The sequence below is a fragment of the Triturus cristatus genome, chromosome 10 (assembly GCF_964204655.1).
Source record: "Triturus cristatus chromosome 10, aTriCri1.1, whole genome shotgun sequence".
In the NCBI taxonomy this organism is placed as follows: Eukaryota; Metazoa; Chordata; class Amphibia; order Caudata; family Salamandridae; genus Triturus; species Triturus cristatus.
Window position 1 is genome coordinate 994,987,989 of NC_140593.1, and position 14,163 is coordinate 995,002,151.

Genomic DNA, 14,163 nt, shown 5'->3' on the forward strand with positions numbered 1-14,163 from the left:
TTAATCCACCCAGCGGACACACCCTCAAATTTTAATTTAAGAAAGCCTTGAATCTCCTATTTCTCCATTCCCGACAGTGAAGGAGATGCCCTCACAAAGTGCTTATAAAAGCTTTCCCAGACTTGCAACATTAATGAAATGACGTGCTATATAATGTGATCCTCGTGTTTCAGTGTCAGATACTGAGTGCTTAAGTCAGTGGGTCGATAGCACCCCGCTAGGAGTGTCCTTTCTCTGTTGTGGGATCCCTCAGCCACAACGGAAAGTGTTGCAAATGGGGTGCCAAATAATAACACTCAAAATCTATAAAGGCAAAGCCCCCTTTCTCATATTACCTTCATATTTTTTAAAGTCCTTGATGAGCAAGAAAGCATTTTCAGGAAGAGCCAAGGACCAGCCGAGCAGGCTGATAAATAGCACAGTGAGAGTTAACATTAAGACATATGCTCGATAATACCGATGCCGCCGAAAGCGTCCACCAGAGGCACCAAGACTGGCGGGCCCCTTGCAGGCTCGAAGTCCCGGGAAGCCTACTCCAGACGGAGATGGAGTGGCCTCAGATGCTGGGGGGCGCCGGTCTGCTATGGGGACATTGACAGGATTACCAGGAGTGGGGGATTAAACCAGCAAAGGTGGTGCTTCTGTCCGTGGACGACAGACGGTCCCTGCGCTATTCAAAGCACAGAGTGGGAAGAACAAGATAATGTGAGATCCGGCGGCAGGAACAAAGGCACCCCTCAAAACCGGAATGCTTCTGGCTACTCCTGAGCCGGCCCTTACACCTCAGGGGGACATAACTCAAGGTACTGAATTATCTCCTTCTGAAATAGCAGTGAAAGAACTGAGTGGGGAGGGTGCGTGCCGAGGGCGTGAGTGTGAATTTGAGGGTGAAGATTGTTCTGCCGGTGGCACTGTGTAGGTTAATAATCAAGTAGCACTGATTACTGTTGATAACCTTCCAGAGACAGTGGACGGAATAGTGGTAAAACAGCAAGGAAGATGCATTATGGGATCTGGAGTTCTGACAGACACTTGTCATGAAAAAGCAGAAGGGGATCAATACCAACAAGGGGGTTAACAGTTTGGAAGCTGATCTGCAGGTACCTCAAGAAGAGGGTTTAGCCTCAGGATTTAAAAAAGAGGTGGACTCGGGATAAATTCTACTCTATGTCGGACCATTTCAACTCCTCAGGGGATGATAGTCTCGGTAAAGACTGGGCTGAGGAAGAGATTGATGGTAGTAGCCTGTGATGGGAAGAAGATGGTGATAAGACACCGCACATTTCAGGAACGGTTCACAAACGGAAAGATCAGGCTATTTTGTCAGAGAAGATTTTAGGTTCAGCTGGTTCAAAGATACTCTTTTTCGCCTAAACTGGATGGGAAGGAAGCTTTGGATGGAGGAGCACCCTTAGAAACCATAAGAGTAAATCCAAGCGAACCTGGAGAAATCGCTCTCTCTACTATTTACCAGAGCATCATGGCTCATCTTGAGGAGACCTGGTTGGAGAGTTCTCGCACTCAAGGTGCGTGTCGCAAATTGCAAAACTCCATATGCAGAGTCGCAAAGACTTGCTCTGATTTTGCAGTTAGAATTGGTGAAGCGGAAGCCAGAATCTCTATGCTTGAAGATGAGTTGGCTGCACAAAAAACTTTGACTGAGTCTATGAAAACCCTCAAAGAGGACACACTTTGGAAATTGACCGACCTTGAGAATCGCTCAAGGAGGAATATTTTGCAGATTCTGGGCATTCCTGAGGGCAAGGAGGGTGTGGACGCTCGGCAGTTTGTGATTGAACTTTTTGAGGAGGCATTCCCAGAACTCAAGCAATGGGACTGGAAAATTGAGCTACAAAGGGCCCATCGATTTCCTTTCAATCAACGCAAAAAAGGGGGGCAAGTTAACAATAAGCCACGGGCAATTCTCAATGTCTTAATAATTTTCTGGCCTGAGAGGCATTATATGACTTGCATAGACCAAATTGGGAAAATGATGGGAAAGGGCTGTGTCTTTTTTGTGAGACCTGATTTTTGTCAGGCAACAGTTGAGAAAAGGTGGTAACTGCGCCAATTAATTCCTCTGTTTCAGGCAAAGGGAGCTGAGTTTTTTTTTGCTCAATCCTGCTAAATTGAAGGTGGTGTCTCAGGGGCAAACTAATTTATGTTATCAATGTAGGGGATAGAAGGATATGGGAATTGAAGGCTTCAGTATTCCTTTTTCCATTGGCTCCAGGGTGAAGGGTTGGGGGAAGGGGGGGCACGGGGGACTAGGGTTGCTGGGGGGGTGCACAATTGTCGTTTTACATGTATTGTCATGGCATTTGTTTCAATGTAAAAATGAAAGCATATAACAGTGTTTCTTGTCAAGTTTATTTGAACTGTTGTATTATTTGGCGAGTCTTGGTAAAGAGTTTGCATTTCATATGGATGATGGATAAAAAGGGCAAAATGTGTATCTGCTCCTTAAATATTTGTGGTCTTAATGACAGAAAAAGAAGAGGCTTATTGGCCAAGCTCATATGATACATGCAGATTGATGTCTTATGTCTGCAAGAAACCCACATACCCTGGAGTAAACGGGGTTGGTTGAAGGACTTGAGCCTTGACTTATTGGCAAGTACTGGTCCAGGCACTACAACACGGGGGGTTGCTATCTTAGCAAAGCGTGGAGCTATAATATGTAAACGCACTAAGGAGGATAAATTGGGTTGATGGGTGATTCTAGAAGCTTTAATCAATGGAACCCCGTTCTCAATGTGTTCATTGTATGGTCGAATCTCTATGACCTAGAAGTCTTGAATTACTTAAGTATAGAATTGGCCTTATGGCCATATCCGCTAATCCTTAACGGTGATTTTATTATCCATTTAGATAGTAATTTTAATCTTTTTAGTAATCCCCCGTATCAGGGAAGAAAGGTTAGGACCTTCAAGGCTTTACAGGGACTAGTCAGGGAACATGGACTGGCTGATGTTTGGCATAGGCAGGGGGATCCAGGATTCACCTTCTATTCGGCTCCCCATAACAAATTAGTCCGTCTGGACTATTTTTTTATGTCACATCAAACTGCTGAGAAAGTTAGTATCGAGCTCTCCCCTAGAATAATTTCAGACCACAATACGTTAGTAGTGGAACTTCCGTTAAGTGGCTTTCTAAAACCCCAGAGGATATGGACTTTTGAAAGGAAACTGCTACTTCATCAGCCATATTGTGTGCATATGGCTAAATGGATTATGGAATTCTTTAATATAAATAGAGGCACCGCCTCTGAAATTATAGTGTGGGATGTTTTTAAAGCGGCTGTATGGGGCGAGACCCTTAGCTTTTCTATACATCGACAGAGGATGGTACAGGAAAAGATCAGAGGGTGGGTTGAACAGCTCAGTATGGCTGAGGTTGAGCTCATGAGGAAAATAGGGGAGGATCAAAAAACAGATGAGTGTCAACAGCTCATAGCGGTTACGAAAGCTAGCATACATCAACATTTTGGGGAAGAACTTGCCATTAAATATATACAGCACAGGGCTGATATATATGAACTTGGGGAAAATACGGTAAGGGTTTTGGCTAAGCGTATACAACAGAGGGGAGTGTCGATTAGAATCAGTAGGATCAAAGATCAATTTGATCAGATCCAGGATTCTCCAGCAGGAGTTTTGGATGTATTCCAGAACTTTTACCGGCAACTATATACTGCAGAAGTTGATGTGACCGTGGAATCTTTAGAGGAATTTTTCAGTGATCAGGAAACAACGAAGGTTACATCTGAACAAAATGAGATTCTCGCAGCTCCGATCACATGGGAAGAGATCGAAAATGCTGTAATCTCATTAGCTGCCGGTAAGGCTGTGGGCCCTGACGGGATACCTTTAGAATTTTTTAGGACATTCCGGCAAGCACTTCGGACTGAGCTTGTGTCTTTATTTCAATTAGCCCAAAAGGGTCAGACGCCTGAGCTTGGCGGAAGACTACCATATTAATATTTTTTTAAAAGACAAACCAGAACTAAGCCCATCATCATATAGACCTATATCGCTTATTAGTACTGACAGCAAGATCTACTCAAAAATTATTTTCTCTAGGCTGGGAAAGATCATCACTCCCTTGGTGTCTATTCGCCAACATGGGTTTATCCCTGGTCGGGATACAACGGATCATGTTAGACGTGTTATCGCCCTTCTTGACTGGGCTCAGGCCATGAAGTCACCACTCTGGATGATCCTGTTGGACGCAGAGAAAGCATTCGACAGGGACTCCTGGGATTTCTGTGGTTTGTCCTGCAATGGAAGGGACTGTGCATTGAATTTGTTCAAGCAGTACAGGCACTTTATATATTACCTGAAGCTCGAATTCGTATATCTGGACAAGAATCGAAATCATTTGGCATAAGCAGAGGCACTAGGCAGGGGTGCCCCTGTTCTCCGTTGCTATTCTCGAAATACATCGATCCTTTTCTTAATAAATTAGATGCGAACATGAATATTAAATCAGTGAAGGTCAACAATACTGAATATGTCATTGGCATATGCCGATGACATTGCGATACTTACTAGCTATATAAGATCAGCTCTCCCAGTAGTGAAGGACTTGGCAGAACAATTTGGGACTGTCTTAGGGTACAAATTAAATATTGACAAGACCCAGGTTTTGCATTCGGATACCCTGTTCCCGGTAGATATCCCAACTGTTTCAGAAGCAACCTATCTGGGGGTTAAGATCACAGCAGCAGTTGATCGTATACCGGAATTAAATATTCTGTCGGTGATCGATACTGTCAATAAGACACTGGAGAGATTAGATCACTTACATCTCTCATTGCATGGACGAAGTAATGTCATTAAAATGTCGATCTTTCCAAAATTCGTATATTTGTTCCGAACCATACCTCTGGAATTTTCTAAATTTTGCATAGCAAAAGCAGAAACTGTATGTTTTAGATTTTTATGGGGGTATCACAGATCTAGAGGAGCAGTCAAATGGATGATTCTTCCAAGATTGAGGGGGGGGATGGGGTGTACCCAGTCTTCTCTTGTATCACTGGGCAGCACTCCTGCAACATATAGGGATACTTGTGGTAGGGGCTAAGGAGGAAATTTCGGTAGCAGCTAGACCAACCATATATGAAATAGCACTCTGGGACAATGCTTAGTTAAGATATTAGAACCCAGCTACTACAAAAAGACCAAATTTAAAATAATTCAGTCAGCCTATTTGATTTAGAAACAGATACGACGTAGACTTAAGATTTCAAATATAAATGCATATACCCCATTCTCGGCATGTGGCCTTCTACCGTCAATTTTCCAAGACCAAATCACTTTTGGATGGGGGAAGTAGGAATTAATGCTTTGGGGCATGTATGTAGCGAAGGTCAAATAGTCTCATTTACACTTTTACAAGAGAAGTTTGGGCTCTCTAGAAGAGATTTTTTCAAGTTTTTGCAGATTCTGAGCTTTCTGGGTAAAACTATGCAAGGGTTGAATGTCAATCTGGAGAAAATTGCTCTGGTGGAAACAATATGAAGCAGATATCGGATTAGGAAAATCTACCAACTACTATTGGAAGCTCTTCCTGATGATATAAGATTCCAGAATGCTAAGTGGGAGAGAAAGTTTGGGAAGGAAGGGGTAAATGTAGAGGGTTCACTGGAATTAGCTAATCAGATTTTTATAACAGGAAGTCTGAGGACCCAACATTATATGTCTGTTTTTGATTTGTACTATACTCCTGCAAAGGTATCTAAATGGGGGAGTTCACGGGGTAGCTCATGTAGCAGATGTGGGACATGGGCTGCTGATTCCATACACATGTTCTAGGCTTGCCCTAGTTTAGTTCAATTCTTACAGGACATCGAATCCTTTCATAACTCGATCTTAGGCATTCCGGTAACAATGACATCAGATCTAATCATTTTGGATATAGAATGTAATATGGAGGGAAATTTTCTGACAAAGTTTAAGATCGGATTTGTATTTATAGCCCAGGCTATTGTGCGATTATGTATAACTTCCCAGTGGATCAGCCCCGATGCTCCCACGTTTATTAATTGGCGGTCCAGGATATTAGCTATATATAATATTGAATCCTCAGTATATCGGTTGAGAGGGCGTAGGAGACGAGAATTGGGGCAAAAATATGGGCTCCTATTACTAGATAGATAGAGTAAAATAGGATAAGACAACCTTGTGTAGAAGCTGGGAAAAGCTTATTTATAGTCTTCTCTTCTGCTTTTCTTTTTTTCTTTCTGTCTCTCTCTTCTCTTACTGCTCTCTCTTCTCTTTTGGCCTTGCTGTCAGTTTTCAGGAATTGTAATATGTAATCACATGACATTCCTTTTTCTCTTTTGTTGTCTCTCTGATAATTTGTAAAGATATTATAAAAGCTTGAATGTATTATCTGTTGATGAATTTGCCATGACATTCTGAAACAATCAATAAAAAAAGAAGAAAAAAAAGAAAAAGACATATGCGTATTTTTTTACCTGGTGGCTCTGAAGTGAATCTCAGCATCCATTAAGTTAGCATTCTTTATTAACGAAATGATCACTGAACATCCTAACAGAGGCCTTCCTTACCACACATGCTTGATGTAGCTTTCCAAGAGTGGCCATCTTCATCCCTGAGCCTTCCAGTATCAGCTCTCCAAGTGTCCATTCCCAGCAGTGACTGCTACCGTCTTTAACTGTCTTGTCTCAGGTGCTGCACCACTCAGCAGAATCCATTAACTCTGCCTTAGCTTTAGTAATTGCAACTATGGTCCATATGCCATTGGGGGGCATATTTACAAGGAGTTAGCCCACCCATTGCGACATTTTTTGTGATTCAGCAGCGGCGCAATCACTGCTCCCCACTGCTTCATATTTACAAAATGATGCATTGGGCCCAATATGTCAGTTTGTAGAGGCCTGCGCCACATTATACCTGCACCAGATATAATGTATACAAAATAGGCGTTCCTACTTTAACAGCCACAAAGAACAGACAAGGTGAAATCTACAACTTTTCACTGCTTCACTCTACGACTTGACTCCATCAAAATCCCTATGCCTTTTCAAACCAGGCATAAGGATTGATGCAGGGCTTTCAACATAGGACTCTCTTCTGTATTCTGATGCATTGCTGGAGTTGCATCATTCTTACGACCAGATCCAGCAATGCGTCAATTTAGCGCCAAAACGTGCGTCAGAATTTCTGACATCTGTTAATCCTTCTGCTTTGAAGCACTGTATGATAAATACAGCACATCCATGACATTGTTAGGGCATTTGCAGCTGACGCAATAAATCTGATGCATCAGTTCTTGTAAATATGCCCCTGGGACCTTTCTGATGGTATACTTGCACCTACAATCCTATAGTGCAACAGTAAAAAACACGAGTTCACAGAACATTCATGTATGCTTTTTTATCATTGCATAGTTATCATGCTAGCATTGTATCCATTGTTGAAATTTCTTTAAACGCAATCCACTTTTGTTGAGGTTTAAATTCATCATCTTTCAAGGCAAGACACTTAGGGCCTGATTCACAAAGAGTCTCTGCACTCGTTGTGGAGGTCCCTCAGTCTTGGGAGAGTCTCCGTACTCGGGGCATAATCTGAGTGCAGTCTGTTTTCCCCCATTCCATGAAAGTGTTGGGTGAGAAGCTGTGTGTGTTTAGTGTTGCTTATTCATTACCCTTTCCACTGCTGATGTGTGTAGGAAAAGCAGTGTTAGGTAATGGTCAGATAGGCATATCTGCACTCCGATAAACATTTTTCCAAGATATTTGCGTAGCACTGATGACTTAATGCCTATGACTGTTACATACATGCAAGCAAATAGGCCCTTGAATCACCGTTTGTTGTACCTTTAAGTTAAGCAAGCTCTACAGCTTTGTATGGATGTTTTGTTTTGCTTTTTTAATGGCTTTTTATTTTATAGTCAGAGACTTTTCTTATTCATTCACGGCCAGAGGCAATTTTTTGCTGACTCACTGTTCCTTGTGCGATTCTATTGTTATCTGATTAGTGAATGTTTTTTAACTATAATGACGTATTTGTCAGTACCCATTTTTTCATTGAAATCTTCGTAAGTCTTCATAACACAAATGGCTTGAAAATGGTGGCTATCCGAGGAGCCAAGATGGCGACCGGGACGGCAGCGTAGATTCCCGGCTCCGTGAACCTCCGCATCCCGCACGGATATCCTGCATGAGATCCTTATTCTGCGCTACGAGATCGTGTTTGTAAACGAAAGTGGCAACCGATCGTGTGACTCCGAGGTTTCTGACTGCCGTACCGCCGGAGAAATCAGCGGTTGAACTTTGCGGCCCGTGCGGCCCCGGAGCCGGGACCTCGAGTGGACGCCTTGGCCGGGTGGCAGTTTAACAACAGCGGCCTGTGGTGACTGGGTGGAGTCGGTCCGCCGGAGTGGTGCTGCCCTCGGCCTGCATTTTGCTGTAGTCGCTCCCCCCTGCTGAGCGTTGCGGACCGAGGACATGCCCGGGGGTGCAATTCTCGGATTCTGTGGTGTTTGCCCCTGCCTTTGACGGTGAGCTGCCCGGACGCCGTCCCTAGCTCGCCCTGATCCTTGCGGGCTGCTCCCGGCTTTTCCCGGGAGCTGGTCCGTGGCGGAGACAACTGTTGCCTGTGACCGCGCAACGGCTGAATTTGTGCCTGCCCCAGGATCCCTGTCTTCAGCGACGTGGACCTTGAGGCGTTGGTCCCGGGGTCCTGGCCCCAATACGAGTCGGGCCTTCCCAGCGGCCATTTTGTTGCTATGCAGCCTACCATCCTGTCCGCTGGGTCGCGGCGGGACTGGGGGTGTGTGACTTTTGGGAGTGTGGCAGAGCGATCGGAGAGAGCTGCTCTGGGGTACGGCAACCTCCTGGAGGCCCTTGGTGCCCTTCATTACTCCTTGGCTCATGGCGCCGGGGTCCTGGGGAGGAAGCTAGATGGTGTGGCATCAGCGTTGGGACAGTGGCGGCATGCTGGTCCACAGGTACACAGTGGCTTCCCACACTGCACACAGGAGGAAGATGTTGCGGCCCCCCCCGCGATTAGTGCACAGCCGGACACTCCGGACAGTATGCTACCGTGTGGTCGGCTAACTGTGGGCTTGATCTGTTCCGGAGGTATTGGACCTGAGTGGAAGATGGTGGCCTTGTCCCGTGCACGGTCTCCGGCGACCCAGGGACAATTCCACCAACGTGTGTCTCCTTTGGCTGATTCAGCCTGTCTGGACCTTGTGTGCAGTGCAGATCCTGGGGCAGCACTGGAAAAGACGCCCCTCCATGATGCGGTCTGTGCTGGTACTCAGAGACTTCCACCCCACCTGTGTGCGTCGCTTCCCGGTTGTTTTTGGACACTCCTGTACCTTGGGACATCGGACATGGTGCTGGGTCGAGGGGCAGGCATGGGCAGAATCGCAAAGAGTGGTCAAGGCTGAGGCTGATCCTTCGGGGGTGGTCACCTAGTAGACAGGCGGACTCATGGTTGCGTGCTCTCATGGTTATTCGCATAGTTGGTGCATAATGCTCCCCATTTCCCCCCCCTTTTTTGATATGATCGACTTGGTGCTGCTAATTGTTTGCTGTGGGGAGACTTCACCGTGCGGGAGGGAGAAGCCGGGGGTATGTTTTGAAGGCCCTCCTCCAGTTTATTATATTCTCTCCGCCCCCCCGTCTGGTGGGGTTCTTTCTTACTCCTTTTTTCCCTGTTTCTTCTATATTTCGGGTCTAGTTCCAGGGCGACAGGCACACTGCTGGGGGGTGGGGCCATACTCATTCGCAGAGGTGCAGGGTGGGGGGATGGGGGAGGGGACTCTTTAGTCTTTATCTCTTTTTCCATGGCCTCCTTTTTCTTCTCTGTTTCTTCTTGTTTTCCTTTTTCTGGGATCAGCGCGGTACACCTCTCTTATTGTGAATCGTTGGCTCTTCATGTGTGCCACAGTTTCCGGGGGGTTCGCTGGGCTTTAGGTACGGGGGCCTGTAGGCGCAACTGTCTTTGATATTTCTCCCCATCCGTAATTTCCCGTGTCTGCGCCATTGATTCAATGTATTGCTGCTTATTGCTTACGTCTCTTATCCTTGCCCCTTATCGCTGTTGGGAAATTGTTTGGCACCTGATCCTACTGTTTTTGTTTTATCATAAAATGAAAAACCCTTTCTCTCCTGGTGTCCTACCTGCGCGGCTCATTGGCCGGACTATATTGGATTGAAGACTTTGCTCTCCGAGGTGCCGCCTGTGTTTACATTTGCTTTTATTGTTCTGATTACTTAGCGGCCGGCCCCGGGGGGTTGTAGGCCCATACGTGTAAATGATTGAAACGTCAATAAAGGTTTTTCAAAAAAAAAAAAAAAAAAAAAAAGAAAATGGTGGCTATCTGTCTTTATGATGACCATTCGAGCAATATTTGAGGCACAAGTGACGGCCCCCTCTTTTTGCTTCTGACAAATACTGATCTAGGTTGCCAAAATATCTGATTTTATACCTTGCTATGTTTTCCACATTTATTGTTTTAAATGTTGGCGAATTGGACATGGAATCTTCCTCCCTATGTTGCAGTGTTGTGCCTCATTGAGGCATTGTATCCTCTAAGCCGTATCCTCGGCCTGTTTCAACAGCCTCTGCATACTCTGAAAAACATTCAAATGGATCCCATCCGAGTCCAGAAAAACAGTCATGCACGCCCTTATCAGTAGCAAACTGGACTATGGTCACGTCCTCTACACGGGAATCAACAAGAAACTACTTTGCAAACTCCAGACCGTCCAGAACGCAGCAGCCAGAGTGATCCTAGACATCCCCCATCACAACCACATCACCAAACACCTCCGTGATCTCCACTGTCTCCCGATCGAAAGAAGAATAACCTTCAAGCTCCTCACTCACGCATACAAGGCCCTCCACAACATTGGACCAGCATACCGCCTCTCCTTCCACGCACCGAAGAGACAACTCCGATCAGCTGACCACTCTCTGGCCACCATTCCACGCATCTACAAGACCAGAACAGGAGGAAAGTCCTTCTCCTACCTCGCAGCCAAGGCCTGGAACGACCTCCCCCTCCACCTCCGGCAAGTCCCTACACTACTTCAGTTCAGGAAGGACCTCAAGACATGGCTCTTCGGATGAACCCAGCACTCAAAGGAGACCCTCCCACCCCCCATCACCTTGAGACCCTCGTGGGTGAGTAGTTGCGTTTTATCAACCCTGATTAATTGATTGTAGTACTTCATGTTTCCAGTAACACGTTTTATGTTCTTTTTGTGCCATAAGTGCAAATTAGTGTGAGAAGGAAAGCATTGAGAAAATATATATTTTTTATTTCAATAGGAGAGGGTGAGATATAAATGGATTCATTGATACGAGGTGTGTAAAACATGGTATTGAGCCTTGGGATACAGTCCTCAGATGCCTGACTATGTAAACAGTTTGTTTCAGTGGTATTTAAATTTGTCAGACAAATTTGCCGGATCACATAAATGGTTTCCTGTCAGTGGTATTTAAATGTAGCTCCTGGTAAACATTCATAAGTCACTGTCGCTGTACTCATGTTTGTGTACTTGTGGTTGTGCCAGACATTCCACACTTACTTGTACAAGCCTAGCCCTCTCTTCTTCTACAGGACCCAGTGCACTGATAAGACTACATTAGGGTCTCAAGCCTGGGAGAGACCATCTGCACCTCTCTAATTCTTGCCTGTCCTATGGGTTCCCTTCATGTTGAACTTGGGCTTGCCGTGTATGCCTCCATCACGTTCTCTGATGTGTTCCTCTTAGGTAAACTTAACTACTCCGCTATGTAATGGATTGGTTTCTCTCCTCATCAAATATCTATCACTGCTTCATCCCAAAACCCATATCTTCGGCATTTCTTGACCCACAAAGTAGAGCCAGAAATTGGGCCGCAGGAAGATGACAAATGCCTAATGGCAGTATGAGGTCTACTTCCTTTTATTTAGTTGCTATTTCCTCAGCAACTTACATAAAGGGGTTGTTGCAGTGCTATACTTGGAAACTGCGTGCAGTATTGAACCTTTAACAGTGGAAGCCTCCAAACGTATCGATGATTCTCTAGCTGAAGCAAGGCATCAATATCTCCGCCTGAATCAGAAAGTGTCAGTCTCAAAATGTGTCTCCTCACAAAATATAACCCTGTCTGGGGTTTTTTTACCCAAACTGCTGGGCACGACACTGCCTTTACGTTGAGCTTTGATGCATGAATGGACCCCAGTCCATTGCACAGGTGGTCCTCCTTGAGCCTTATATATTGTTGAATACTGAACTATCATCACGCTATGATAGATCATGTCCCAGGATCACTCCAAGAACTCAAATGCCTCCAACTACCCACATGCATCACCTTTAAGATCTTTTTGCTTTGTGTTCAATGGCTGTTATGCAGCACCCATCTTGTCAAGGATTTAAATATAGGTTTACCCTTTACAAGTTCTATACTAGCTTACATCAGCACTCTGCATAACCTGTTCTCCAGTCTCTAGAATGTGTCCAGTGATTTGTTCATAGTAAAGTCATTGAGACCCTCAAGAGGGATGAAAGTAGACACCTACCTCTCTTATAGGTGGTGCTTGCTAGTACTAGATACTAACTCTGTTTAACTGCACTCAGCAGGACCTAAATAGCCAAGAAGTTCACCTGTGGGACAAACATAAACACACTCTGGACGACGGTGTTTGCCCTGCAGTAATTGCATTTTTTTTATGGGCGAGTGCTCCCCCGCCCAGGCTTCTCTCTCCATTGTGCCGACGGGTATTTTGCCACCTACAGCTGCAGCGCTGTTTAATTAAGCACTGCAGTGTAGGTGACAAAATGTCAGTTAAGATCATTAACACAGACTAAAGTCCATATACCTGCTCATCCAATGTGTCTGCCTATCTGCTTTGGTGTCTCTGCCAGCTTCGAGCCAACAGCATCTTACTGTACCATTCATTCAGACTTTCCCCCACTGATATAGAGGCAGCTTCTCTGTATGTTGCAAATAATCATTGCAACCAGTGGTTAGTGAATATGGGACAGTTCTGTGACCATGTAGTCTTGGACCTCCAAGTGCCTTTTAACACAATTACGGGTTGTTGCAGCAGAAATCCATGATCCTGGCTTACTCTGTGCTCTTTGAGGGCAAATCCACCTTAGGGTGTTTAAGACTTCAGCTCTATTGCCCTTTTGTTCATTATTATCAAATGCCCTCCTAGTCATGTCACCGGAAGCATCATCTGTAGTAGACTCTGTTGGCTGATGACACACAGATATGTATCTTGTTACCAGGCCGAGAGAATGCAGAGCTTTTCTTCATGTCCACTGGCGAGAGGTTCCTTCTGCGTCAAGAAAAAAAAATGGAAACTTCAAACTCCAGGGGCCTTGGTCACCGCGTTTGTATGACTCTCCCTCTGACGCTATGTTTGCCAGCATTCTTTTTCCTATGTGACCTTCATTTAGTTCCTGGTGGTTTGGGGCAGAAAGAAAATCTGAAAATCTCCCCCCCTACTAGTAGAAAACTACCAGTGCATGAGGGCATTCATTTTGATTTTTACAGTGACAGAACCCACTTTACGGGTCTATGTTTGGAAAATGAAAGTGATAACAGTGAAGCAGGTCCCAATGCTGTACTCATCATCATTCCCACAGAGCTAGCTCTGACCTGTGGCTTTCCTGGCAGAGAAGCTGGCAACAGTTAAGGCATTGAGAAATCTACACTCCCTTTGTAAGACCTATTGTGAACCTACTGTGGGTTTACAGCCTGCCCATTGCTTACCATTGGTTGATTTTATTGTCATATGCTTGCTTTTTATTGTCATATGCTTGCTTTTTATTCTAGGCTTGGCTACCTCTTCTAGTGTTTGTCGCTGCCCTGGACTTTGCCCTCTTTACCATATGTTTGGTTGGCTGCCCTGTATTCCTCCACTTCTCACTTTTAGGGAACTCTTTTTTAATTTTTGGTTGAGCATGTCATGAGAGTGCATGTATTTTCCATACGAAGCCTCATCCACCCCTGTGTTGCTCAGTCTCTTGTGTTTCCCTCTCTGATGTGCTTGTCCTCCTGAAACGTTCTTACCCTCCACGCCTATGTAGTTCTCGCCCTCATATGCTTCTCCCCTGGCTTTCCATGTTCCTCTCTCCCTGGTGTGGTGCGTTTCCCCTCCTTCACCCACTGACATGGTCCC

At 45.1% G+C, this 14,163-nt stretch overlaps 1 protein-coding gene across 1 annotated transcript in view; it reads left to right on the top strand.

The window, feature by feature from the left end:
* The window catches only part of MYO15A (myosin XVA), a 1,126,038-nt gene that overhangs the window by 238,273 nt on the left and 873,602 nt on the right, over positions 1 to 14,163 (top strand). The window lies entirely within an intron of this gene.